Genomic DNA, 14,186 nt, shown 5'->3' with positions numbered 1-14,186 from the left:
TTCTCTGGCCACTGTGATAATGTTCCAGGGAGGACTGTAGCTGCCTCCGCTGCACAGAAGAATTCATGCAGGGAGTGGGGAGTAGCAGGTGACAGTAAGTAAGCCTCACCCAACTTTCATAGACTTGGCAAAGCAGGTCTCTCATCTGGAGTGTTCACTAGCAAGAGTTAGCTAAATTCCAGTCAGAACCCAAAACTGCCCCAGGCCATAAGCATTTCTCATGGTGACAGGAACCCCAGCTTTTAGGCCGTGACCCTCCTTGCTTACCCACACAGTGAGGTGTACAGCTCCTCTGCTCATGGCTGCAGCACACTTGCCACATGCTCCCCAGGTCTGGACAAGGGAGTTCATCCTCACTTGAGATTACATTGTGCATTTTAGTTGTGAGCTTTTTTCAATGTTCAACCACTGCCTGAGTTTCTAACAGCCTTCCACAAGGTTCCCTGTGACGCAGACCAGGAATGGCTTCCCTCAGTCCATGCTGGAGACTGGTGATGCATGCAGGGCTCCTCCTGCTGCTGTCCCTACTTTTATATTCCCTACTACTCCCTATTTCAGCATTGAGTTCCAACATTGAGAAGGGTTAAGGCCTTCCCCTGTGGGCTGGATTCCCAGGCTCTCCCATGGGGGCTCATATCCTGGAGGCAGTCTCTCCCCTTCTTGCACTCTGGAGACTTACAGTTTTTCTCCTGGCTCACAGTGTAGGATGCAGCCTGTCATTTCTTTCAAAGGTTCTGTGATTTCTTTCAGTTTTCCTATTAAGTTCCTGCATTGCTTCTTGGAAAAAAGTTTACAATATGAATCTCTACTCACTATTTTGTCTTTCCAAGTGGGAGAGACATGCTAACACTGCCTCCAACACCATCTTAGAAAAAAGAAGACTGATATTAAAAATTGTAATTGTATAAGTTTGCAGTCTACTAATACAAAACATAATAATAAAGTTTAATTAAGCAATTTTAAATTTTTCTGTATGTTGACACTTTTTTTTACACATGTGAATGAGAAAGATATATTGTTTTGCAGTTAATGGATTTAGATAATTACAACCCAGTGGAATAAAATTTTAGTTATCTTTAACTAGACTTACACAATTTTAATTATTTTTCTCTCTATATTATAGTTCTGTTTTTTCATGTTCCATATTGAGGTAGAGATAAATTTTTTTATCTGTAAAACGGTTTATTGTTTATGACATTTCTTCCTTTTTTCCTTTTAAATTCTCTGTTACAACAGGGCAAGTGTATTTTAAAAATCGCATTTCTCAGATCCTCTGAAGCTAAAAGTAACCTAAGTGAGGTATTGGTAATGAGAAGCTCTTGCACGAATTATAAAAAGTAGAGGTGATAAGAGGGCTTCTTCCCATGGCCGCGAAGAGTGGCAAGCAAGCTCCGAGGATATAGTTTTTTTGTGGTTGTCAGACTTCACATTCCAGGACTTGGTTCAGATTCATGGCTTTTAGGCAGCTGCAGTGAGAGAAATGGTAGTAGTAGTAATGACAGGGGCTTTCTGACCTTTGAATTCAGGTATGGTAGATTTATCTTGAAACTAATAGTCACACATTAGCCCACAGATTTCAACTTCTTCTATCCTATTAATCATGTTGTAGAAATCTTACTATCTACATTAAATAATTAAGACTGATTTCTGTTTCTTTTAGGATCCTGGGCTGTTGGAAACATCAAGTATGGCATCAATTTCTTCATTTATACCTAAGATACAGCCTCCTGATGAAAGAATAAAACTTTCAATTAACTGGCAGAATTGAATTTAAACTTTTTTTTCAACCAATATTTATTTCCACTTTATGTTGAAATAATTAATTCTTAGTACTGTAATCAATTTATCTGTACTGAGGAAGACTCTCAAATGAGTATTGCATTGGAAAACTTGATTATGTAATTAGTATTGTAAAGAATACTAAAGCTAAAATATCAAATCTTTTTTTACTGATTATATATTCAGTTAAGTATCACTAAAACGTATCTCTCCCTCTCTAGGCTTCAAGTTTTTCATATGCAAACATGATACTTAACAGTTATTACTCATAGTCATAGTTAATTCTAGGATTCCATACACTGACTACCTTCTAGCTGGGAAATATAAGGCTAGACCAGCTTAAAGTCAAAGAGATTACACATTCATCTAACAGTTGAACAATGAAAGGAGACATTTCTCTTATGTTTATTTTACTTCTACCAAGCACTGCCCCTGAACCGTTACAATGTAGATGAACTATCATAAAATTTGTTATAGAACACTGCTGTATCATAATCAAATGATGAAATCAACATTAATTAAGCAATGGCTTTAAAGATGTTTAACAACTGAAAACATTATATAATGATAATGGCATTCTGATAAGGACAAAATCAAAATATGTAAAATTGATGAACAAAACAAATATTCAGAAGATTCGATTGTTGGTGGTACACTATGAAAAAGGAGGGTTAACATTTAGAAGATTTACTGAGTACAGATTGAAAATTACTGGCTTAATTAAGAGATCATACACATAGCCATCTATAGGTCTGGATTACAGTGTAAGCTGTAGCATTTAATTGGCTGTTTAACTTTGGGAATATTAGCCCTTCTGAATCTAAATTTCTTCGTGTAAAAAGTAATACTGTTAAAATGATCTTGAAGGTGTTTAGTGAAGTCACATTTTAAAAAGTATATTGGCATATTCTACAACCAATAAAGTAAAATTAAAATGATGTGATTTGATGTGCTTTGTGATAGATTATTTAAGACTACTCAACTAGGCTTTACTGTTATCACAATTTCTATTCTGAGGTCTTTTCTAAATAGTATCCTCTCATTTTTACCAGTTTGTTTATAACTATTAATGCCATAGTTGTATTGCATTTAGTTGCATTAGTATGGGAGAGGTTAAAAATAGCTATGGTCTTAACCTGCCACATTGGAATTGGAAAGAAAAGGGCAAAGAAATCTTAACCTCAGAATTATGTAGGAGTAGGCAATAGCTGAGAAAAGAGCAAATATGCAAAGAGAAGGTCCAGAAATGGTTGCTGTTAGGAGACAGAGAGAATAGAATTAAAAATGTGGTTAAAATCAGTGGAAAATGAAAGGAATTGTGTTAATTTTTGATTGTTGCATGACAAATTGCCATAAAATTAGTGGCTTAAAACAACACGTATTTATTGTCTCACAGTTACTTCAGGTCAAGAGTTGGGTATGGATTAGCTTAGTTCTTTGCTTTAGCATCACTTCAGGCTGTAGTAAATTTGTCAGGCAGGCTGCATTCTCATCTATGGGCTTGACAGAAGGAGAATCCACTTCCACATTCATTCATATTGCTAAAAAAAATTCAGTGTTTTGTTGGCTGTTGGTCAGAAGTGGTCCTTATTGTCTAGAGACAGCCTACATTCCTGACACACAGTGTCCACCATAAGCAGTTCACAGCACAGCAGCCTGTTTCTCCAGGGCTAGCGGGGAAGCAAGAAAGACTCAAGAAAGTCTGCGTAAAATTTAATTTACCTTAACCTTCATATTGTTATATAACATATTTTAATTTTGTTATGTCATGACTTATTTTTTCCAAATATGGTCAGGTATAATAAAGTAAATAACCAATAAAATTGTACCTATATGTTCATTGAATTTGTAGCCATATATCAATATTTTAATTATTTTATCCAAAAAATGAATATTATATTATTTATGTATACTTAAACTAGTTAATACTTATGAAATAATAGTCATGAAATTATATGTTTTACAGTGTTACTTTATATGTGTTATTCATTTAATTTTCACTGCAACGCTATGATTTAAGATTGTTGTTGTTTATTTGAACACATCAATAAACTTACGCTCAAGATGCTAAAATCAACATACGTCAAACCAAAGCTGGTGGTGAATGAAAGATGATGGCTTTAATCCCACATGTTTTTTTCCATGGCTTATTTTTGTAACCAATGTGTGACACTCTTCAACTAGCTCTACGAGTAATTTAAACAATTTACAATCCTCTTTATAAAACTGATTTATTTAATAAATATGCAAAAGACCCTCCCTACCAACTCTTAGAATTTATCTTGAATTCAGTTTGTGTCAAAAACAGAAATGGCATCAAAACACCACTCTAAATTCTACTCTAACACATCACACATCACCTATCAGGATATATCTACTATTATTCTTGACACCACAATGAAAAGCAGAAACTCCAAGCTTGGGACCTGTATTTTGTTCATAGAACCACTAGTATATGTGCCTTTTCTTAGTACACAACACTTTATCAACTCTATTAATCATCTCCAGTGGCTAGGCTTTGCTATTCAATTTTGTAAATAAAACTGGAATCACCTAAAAAAAATATAGAAACAAAATAAAGGTGATGGAAAACTTTTTGAACACCAGAAACTCAAGTACTGTGCATAAATGCGACAGTATTGTGCCTAAAATCTAGGTTACCTTATCTTTACCCTTAATGCTACAATTTCTTGAAAACCTGGCCTTTTAATTTTCTTTTACTAAAAGTTTGCTCTCTTTGATGTTAGACTCCCATCCATGATCTTTGTCTTACCCCATGAAAGGTAACTTCAATAGTAAAATAAAAATTTGATATTGTTATTATTTTTGCCCTTTGTTGAAAATTTGGGGGAAGATAAATTTCTGATAATGATATTTCATAAAAACTGGTATATAGCTCTAAATTTATGAGTGAAAAAAGAGAGTGATGCGAGTAGAAGAGAAGTGCTAGTATAAAAGTTAATATAAGAGTCTTTGGGGGCAGTTTTAACTATCTTAATTCATAAGCAATTATTCATAAATATTGCTCCCATTATCACAGAAAAAAGAAAAAATTCTCTCCTTTTCTTCTGTGCTTGAGTATAGTCTCTGGTGGAATGAAGCCACACAGATATGCTTGTGAAAATTTACTTTGTGTCTTTTTATTTACAGAATGAAAAAAAAAAACATTTACTAGTCAAATCATTATTCCATTTATCCTAATAAGAATGCCACATGTTCTTTGAAAAATAATCAACTATAATGTTTAAATTTTATGCTAAAATATGCTAAAAATATGACAGGCCTATTGGCCAATAGAAACTACAGAACAAAATCTTAAAGCAAAAACTAATATTTTTCTTTCTTCACATATCACCTCATTATGCATATGAAATCTGTACTAATAATTGTAATTGATAAAAGTTATTTTTGAACGTGCACTATATTTCAAAAACTTTATAAAGTGCTTTATACTGTCTCTTGCTACAAATATATCAAAATAAATATCTGAAACTCAATTTTATCAATTTTTGTTGTTCATTGCTTGTTAGTTTCAATGGAGTTTCGTATGGGATATTTTCTTACCTTATTCAAATCTTTGTTGTGTAATTAAATATCACAGATGTTTTTGTAGTATGCATACATACATAAAATCTAAATTGTTAATTGTGCAGTTGTTTATAATATATAAACTATTTATAACATACTTGATTATAGTCCTTTTTATAACAAGGGAAATATTGCAACTTTTTAACACTGCTTGTGTTTAAACATAAAAATTTTTCTGTATCATTCTAGTAATATTCCTAATCAAGCTACAAATGTTGAGGAAGATAGAAATTGTCTAAGAAATATACTGATCACTTTAAAAACATGTTCAGATACATCTTCTTGCCATCCTCATAAATATAGAAGCTTGCCCAATGTGATTGGGGTTTAATGATTGCCGGGTGAGAAGCTTTGTGAAGTACAAACCAGCTTGCAGGTCACTAGTGGCAGCTAGAGTATGGATCTAAAAAAACAAATACAACAACCAAGAACTGTGAGTTATGTATTTATGTATGTATGTGTATGTATATTATCTGTGTGTATGTGTGTATGTACACACACATATAGGTATACTGTGGATGTATATACATACATGCATTTACTTGACAAATTCAAAAGAAGGGATTAACAAGAAATTGTGATACTACATTTGAAAACTAAATGTGAACTTTAAGTCCATATGCATTACTTTCAATATTCATACTACAAGAAATGTAAATTAGAAATCATTTAACACATAGGAATTGATCGATTATAATAGACACATAGGTTTTATAAAAGCTAGCATTGTCAGTATATAAACTATTTCTCTGAATCAAAGTACTTTTTAAGTATATTATCATTAAAATAGAACAGGAGAAATTATCTGGTTCAACATGTTTTTGTTCAGAAAACGTGCCATTGACAGATAAACCAATATGTTAAAAACAAAACAACTTAAAAATGAGGGATTAATAGTTAAACTCTTTTTCTTCCTATAAAAAATTCTCCATTGTGAAAAACTGGGAATATCATACATTAAAAAAAATTATGTTACTTCTCAAATAAGATTTGACTTGTTATTTAATTATACCTTCACTAATATGTAAGAAAAACTAATAATATGTTAGTAAAAAGGTGAAATTTGAAAAATTATATTTATACTAAATTTTATGAACTGGAAAATATTAACTTTAATAATTCGATGGGACATACTATGTTTTACTTAGTCTTAATTCATTGAGCTAATTTTTGAAGAAACTTGCATCTTTAATTTTCATGATGCTATTTACATCAACGAAATGAGTAAGTGTTTAATGAAAAGAAAGGTCAGTGTTAAGTAATAATTATCTAATTTGTAGAATAAGAACACTTGATTGTTGTTTTCTGCAAATAGTGTTGAATGAAAATAGCACTTTAATGAACAGAACTGCATATACAACGCTAGAATCATGTAAAAGGAATTTCCAGTAATATAAAATTATAGTATTTCACAACTGAAAATGGCATAGACTGCATATGGAGAGAGTAATCATAATTCATAAAATCTGGTCAATATTACGTGTTTAAATTTTATGACAAAATACTGTGTAAATAAAATATTCAATCCATACATTGTATCTCAGATTCTTTCAACATAACATTTTAGAGAATTCCATATCTGAAAATAAAATGAAGAAAAACTCATACCAAAATAAAAACAATGTAAATGGTTTGAAAATATTAAATTATCTAAGACATAAAAAATAGTCTCTTCAAGTTTTTTGTTCATAAATCAGCTGCATTGTAACTTATTGAATATATGTATAACATATTCAACGTTTTCATAAATTATTGTTAAAATTTGTCCAAAAACTATTGCAGTATGAATACAAGCTTCCAATATATTTTTCAAACATTTGACAAAATAGGTAAAGATAAATATAAATGAAGGGCAAAATAACACACATACATCAGCCCTAAAATTATGGGAGGGAGCCAAAGCCACGGCAGCAACTTGGAAAAACTTGTAAGATTGAAGCATCCAGAAATAAGTGCCTTCTAGAGAAAGAAAGTTAAAAGGCATCCTGGCAAAACCAGAAAACTCATTAATCTGGAGGGACAAGAGTTAGAAGGTAAGTTGGCCCTTGTAAGACAAAGAAACCCAATGAAGAAAAGTAATTTTAGTGTCAATGGATGAACCTTATTTCTGGTGACAGAATAGGAATAGGAGCTTAGGTAGAAACACCAAAAGGTAAGCCCAGATATGGTAGAGTGTTCCTTTGATTTAAAATCTTACATAAATGAAGGTTTTATAGCAATGCATTTTCTAAGTGGACGACATGCATATTTGTAAAATAAGTTACACAATTCATCCCCTAAAGTAGAATTAACCTGTAGATTAAAAAATATATAAATATACATAGGTTTCTAATTTATTGTGTGGAGATTTTTATTTAACATTTTACACAGCAGTACATTCTCATTTTACCTGAAGTCTTGTTGATCACTTTAAAAATTTTAAATATTTCAAATCCAAATATTCCAATAAAAATATAGAGATAGACATGGAAATCATAGTTTAATTTCTCTAATGAATATACCATGCATTATATATCTGTTATTTAAATTCAACAGTTTATTGAAAGAATAACTTTATATGTCCTTTTTCTATTGGCTTAGAACAACAACAGCAACAACCCTGATTGTTGTATGCATGATAAATCAAGGCCTGGGATGCTTGGACAACCTATTCACAAAATCATTCTCTCTTCCTTGTATTTATTCATCTCTTGCTCAATTTCATAATTCCCCACTTGTTTCTTCCCAAACTACACACACACACACACACACACACACACACACACACACACACACACAGAGCCTTATTGCCCCTAAAAAACAGATATTCTTAAATCTATTCCCTGCTGAAAACACCAATAACGTTTCCCCCTAAATGCACAGTCCAGGACATTTTTTAAATGAAAACTGCTTTTGCCAAATTCTACAGAAGTTCATACCTTCTTCTGAAAAACTAGAGGGGCCTGGTAAAGTAATTTTCTGAATAAGAATAACAAATGCCCTTCTTGGAAAGTCAAAATACATAAAAGTATAAAAGATTCTGGCAATAACTTGTTGGGGATGGGGAAACTTAAATAATAAAGATCCCAAAACTTTTCCAATATTATAAGTTTAACATGGGTATTGTATTAGAATTCTCCACATTCACAGAACCAATAGGATATAAATACGGATATAGATGTGGATATATACATATATATACATAAATTATATATATTAGGGAAATCGGCTCATGTAAACTGAGAATTTCCATGACCGGCCATCAGTAAGCAGGAGACCCAGGGATGCTGCTAGTGTCCAGCAGTCCATTTTTGAAAGCCTCAGGGAAGTTGGTGGTGTAACTCTCAGTCTGATACTGAAGGCCTAGGAATCTGGAGGACCATTGATATAAGTCCTGAAGCCCCTAGGATAGACAACCTGGAGTTGTGAAGTTTCCACTTTATTAGTCAATTTCCACACTGCTACCAAAGACATATCCCAGACTGGGTTGTTTATAAAGGAAAAAAGTTTAATTGACTCACATTTCCACAGGGCTGGAGAGGCCTCAGGAAACATTCATGGCAGAAAGGGAAGCAAACACGTCCTTCTTCACCTGGCGGCAGCAAGGAGAAATGCTGAGCAAAAGAGGGAAAAGCCCCTCATAAAACCGTCAGGTCTCGTGAGAACTCACTATCACGAGAACAGCATGGAGGTAACCACCCCCGTGATTCAATTACCTCCCTTCAGGTCCCTCCCACGACATGTGGGGATTATGGGAATTCAAGATGATATTTGGATGGGGACGCAGCCAATCTATATTGCCCAGTTTGAGGAGAAAGAGGATCACCTTTCCTTTGCCTTATTTGTTGTATCTGGACTCAGCCAATTGGATGTTGCCACGCCACATTGAGGGCAGACCCTCCCCACTTAGTTCACCACTGTCCTCTGGAAACAACCTCACAGATACAGCCAGAAATAATACTTTACAAGTTTTCTAGGTATCCTTAATCCAATCAAGTTGACACCTAAAATTGGCCTTCACAGATCTGTAACTCAGAGACAATAGAAATAAAGAGATGCTTGCTAAAGTCTCTGGGGAAAAAGAACAATGTGAAAATGTGGGTGAGTTTTAAGTTTCCAGCTATGGAAGCCTAAAACTGTTTTTCTCTGTCCTGTCATTTCTCTACAACTTTATTATTCTTTGTTAAAGTAGTTATACAAGTTGGGGTTCTAAGCCATCTTTTTTAGTTACTGTTCATTGAGATTTCTCCTGCATGGGGCATATGTTTCTCTTGTTAATCTTTTTGTTAAAAAGCCCCAGCTGAGAATTTAAAATGAATATAGGTAAAGTTCTGCCTCCCTTAAATTTAAACTTTAGATAACAGGATTACTCTGAAGATGTAGTTTTAATAAGTTCTAGTTATATCTATTTTAGCTTGCATTTAATTCCAAAAGACGCAAAAATAATGGGAAATAAAGAAGGATAAAATTATTTAACTTCTGTACATTTTTATATGTGAAGCAAAGAAAATTTTCGGAAGATTTGTTTATTATTATGCTTGAAATGTTAACAATTAAAGTAGCAATGCATGAAACTTTATCCTAGACTTTTGCGATGTGCTTTCTTTTAGATTATTCTCATATTTGTTAAATTTTATATTTGTAAGAAACAGATTATTTCTGCTTATTTGAAAATAGTATCACAGGATTACAAGTACCTAGATAGACCATTATCTGTAATAATACAATCCCAACAGATTACCTAAAATGGGATAGAGTTGTATCAAACTTTTCTCTACGTTAGCCTTCCTTCCACTTTCAATAAGAGCCGTTGACAATTTTTCTCAATAGTTTATAACATGCTTGGCAAACTAATTATGCCCCCATCTGCAACCTGATTAGTTCCTCTAAATTCTTCTACTTGCATTGTTAAATTCAAATTCACACCTTACCTCAAATAATTTTTTTTCTAGGGTTGTGCATTAGTCAAAGCAAATTCTGGAGATGTTTATACATGCCAAGGGTGTTCCAAGAATAATTATATGGGGGCATAGGAAAAACGGCTTTTACTAATATTATATTCTCACTGTCAGTTGAGAGGAAATAGAGTCATTATGTGCGTATAAACTAATTAATATAATATTTTATTTAAAAAAGAAAGAAAACTAATATTGCCATAAATTGGCAGATTATTTACATAATTTTCTATAGTGCATAAATTCAGCCGATAGAAAACTAACAAAGAACAAGCAAAACACTACTTAGAGGAATTACTATATTTTTATAATTTTAAGATGCCACAGACCAGAGGATTATTATTAATCTTATAATAACTTTTTGTTATCTCTATTAAAATGGTGTATGGGGGGGTTACACTCTCACAATAAATCACTAAATAAACACATTGATTGTACAATGTCTTCTAATTATTCAAAGATCGATAGGTGAAAAAAAAAATAGTCCATCAAAGGCAATGTGTTACCATAAACTAAAGGTAAGGGCACAGCATAATAATTTTTAAAAATCCATCTCTCATTGAAAAATACTGAAGTAGATATTTCTATAAATTTGATAATAAATATGAATTGATCATAAAGATACATTAATAACCATATTTCCCTTTAGTAAATACTATTGGTTATATTTTTCACCATTAATTATTATTATTAGTATTAATCAACACTAAATACTATTCTAAATGTGGTCTAGACAGTAATAACAGCAAGATGTAAATTATAAAGCTAGATTTTTAATTTTAGAGAGTTTGATATGTGTACATAAGGAAGTCATTTTTATTTTCTAATTCTTATCTTCCTGATTTCCAAATCTGGTCTGATGTTGTCTATGCAATGTATGTATCTGAGTTTGTTGTTAATTTTAAATAATAAATGGCATGCATGCTTTACAATGTATAATTTTTTATCCAAACAATGTTTTATGATATCAACATCCACACATTCTAGAAAACATAATAGTACATACTTCCTCATGTTATTGAAACATAAAAAGGAGGCAGTACCATTTTCTAGCACATTGCAAAATTTCTATTACAGTAGCTCATATAGTAAGTACTCTAAAACATGTAAGCTTGCACTATTGTTGTGATTTTCAATGCTGAACACCTTCTTGTACTGGACTGCTGATCTGTAAATACATTTCTAAATACAAATAGTATTTTATTAATGCTTTCATAAAAATTGTTTACAGTGCTGTAATATTTACATTACGTATTTTTAAGTTATGCCTATTATGTCCCTGTGCCACTCACTTTGCAAATAAATAAAAATTATGAAATTATCAAGTAATGTATGAGTAATATTGTTTATTTAATATTTTTTTAAACTTGGCATATTTTGGAGCTTCAAATGAATAACTTTTCAAATTTTAACCCAAATATTTTTAAGTTCCAGGCTGCTGGAGGACATATTTTTGTAAATGCTACATTCTAAATTGCAATTAATTTTTCTACCCCTTTGAGCACATTTAAGTCTGAATTTGTTACTTTAATTAAACTGAATAATTCAAATATTAAATGAAACTGTGTAACCTCAACTAATTGAAAAGCAAGTGGGCTGATTACTGAATATGAAGACAGATTTAAAAATGTAGAGTTATGTACTAAACCCCTATTTATTTAAAAATATCCTTAAAAATTAATTCTTATGAGTCTAAAATAAAAGGCAAATTCTTACCTTTGGGGTAAGGGTGTGTGTGTACGTGTGTGTGCTTTGTGTGTGTGTGTTTTAAACAAAACTGGAATATTACATCAGGTTTTCGTGTTGATATGTACTATTTGTATAGATTCCCAATATATTCTACCTTCCTTGATCAAAATGTGTAAGTTTCATTCTTGATAAGCATCATTGATTAAAATATGATTCTAATAGTTTAGCTGAATTTGATTAAGTGAGGATTTTTACATTGGGAAGATCTTTACTGAATTAATAAATATATGTGGAGGAACAAATGTCATGTCAGAAAATCATCCATGTTGCTTTGTTTTTTAATTACAGTGGCATTAGAATAGTGTGCTTAAATATAAACATGTCTGAAAAATTTCGGTGGAAAGTAGATAAATATAGTTAGACACAAAACATTTTAAAGTTTCAGTTGTATAAAAATGTTAAAGAACACAAAAATTTCACCCACTAATGTTTTAAATAAGCAAAGCAACACATGTTATTTATAGTTGGAATAAAAAACAACAGAATTTGATTCTCACAATGACATTTCATAATGATATAAAGTTTTTAGACTTATTCCTTTAATTTACTATATGGCCCAATAAATCTTGCTTCTCGATAAAAGAAGTTCTTACCTTCCATTTTTTGAGATGCCTTTAACTAGAAATGTATTACCTTAGCCAGTTCTATTTCTTTGTTCCTTTGTTATTGTAAAATAATTTGCCTTAATATGAACTCACCTCTAAATGACCAAGTACGTTCAAAGAATAACAGAATTTTCAAATTCTTCTTTGTTCCCTTATATTTTAAATTTATTTTCTTGTTGCTAATTAGATCAGAGGGAGAAGCGTCACCATTCTCTGCCTATATGTAGAAACACTGTAGGTTTTAGAAAAGCTCCAACTACTTAACATGTTTACATTTTGACAATTGCTCAAATCTAATTATGGATGCAAAGTGGCTGTTCCTGAGTATCAACTACTGAGTTCTGGATTTATTTCTCTATACTTATCAGAATTGCTTTCTAATCACCAGCAACCATTCACCCAAGGGCTTACAAGATTTTTCTGAAGTCATTTGGACAATATCAATAGTATATTTTTTTCCTTTTGGTCTCATCACCAATAAAAGTAACTTAGTACTTAATGGTATTCTGGTAACTGTTTTTATACTCTAGTAAGAAAAATAAAAAAGGAAAATTAAATGACCTGAATATAATTTGTATGCTCTATTAATTTAATGATTATTCAATAAAGTAGTCAAAGAGGAGATCATTGGTGACTATCTTAAACAATGAGAGGATAAATTTTTATCAAATGGATTAAACCATGCCAGACTCAGTGGCTCACACCTGTAATCCCAGCACTGTGGGAGGCAGAGGCAGGCAGATCACTTGAGGTCAGGAGTTCAAGACCTGCCTGGGCAGCATGATGAAACCCTGTCTCTACTAAAAATACAAAAATTAGCTGAGCGTGGTGGCACCCACCTGTGGTATCATCTATTTGGGAGGTATAGGCAGGAGGATTGCTTGAGCCCAGGAGGTCAAGGCTGCAGTCAGCCAAGATCACGTTACTGCACTGCAGCCTGAGCAACAGAAAGAGATGCCATCTAAAAAAAAATAATAATAATGAATTAAGCCCATTCACCAGCATTTTCATGCATTGGTTTTCTTCATTTCACTAGCACATTTCAAAATTTATTATATTTGTTTTTTTAACTCGCAAATCTTGACATCACTTTGAAATAAATTGAAAAGATATTATTGACATAGAGATTAGAGAGCAGACAGAAGACATGCTTAAATTTACTCCATAATATTGAAGAAGTTTAGAACACACCACCCTAAAATACGCTTCCCTGGAATACTGACTATTTTAAGTTAAAGGTAGTTGTAAAACAGCAGTTCCAGGAACACTCTGACCTTCCTTCTTAAAAGCAAGAAATGAAATTGCCATATGAAAGATGTTCTCCCTAAACCAATAGAAAATTATCAGCATCATTCTTATTATAAAAGCTGGAAAGGTGAGGCTGAGGGAAATCTGTACAAACAAAACTTGTTGAACTCACTCTTATCTTTCTAATTTCTTCTCTATCCACTTAACTAGGGTAGCCCAAGCTCCATTGACTTATTTCCAAAATTTGCTACTGTTTGTCCAATTTACTATGTAAGTGTATGTA

At 32.2% G+C, this 14,186-nt stretch overlaps 1 long non-coding RNA gene across 2 annotated transcripts in view; it reads right to left on the bottom strand.

Moving 5' to 3' along the window:
* The window catches only part of LOC129532428 (uncharacterized), a 67,169-nt gene extending 58,186 nt beyond the window's left edge, over positions 1–8,983 (bottom strand). For both annotated transcript variants that reach the window (XR_008678158.2, XR_008678157.2), the window contains exon 1: positions 8,868–8,983. This is a non-coding gene — a long non-coding RNA (uncharacterized lncRNA). The remainder of the gene's footprint in view (positions 1–8,867) is intronic.
* Positions 8,984–14,186: the final 5,203 nt, after the last annotated feature.

Source organism: Gorilla gorilla, chromosome 2 (assembly GCF_029281585.2).
Source record: "Gorilla gorilla gorilla isolate KB3781 chromosome 2, NHGRI_mGorGor1-v2.1_pri, whole genome shotgun sequence".
NCBI lineage: Eukaryota > Metazoa > Chordata > Mammalia > Primates > Hominidae > Gorilla > Gorilla gorilla.
Note: the sequence above shows the minus strand (reverse complement) of the source record. Positions and strands in the feature narration are given on the sequence as shown.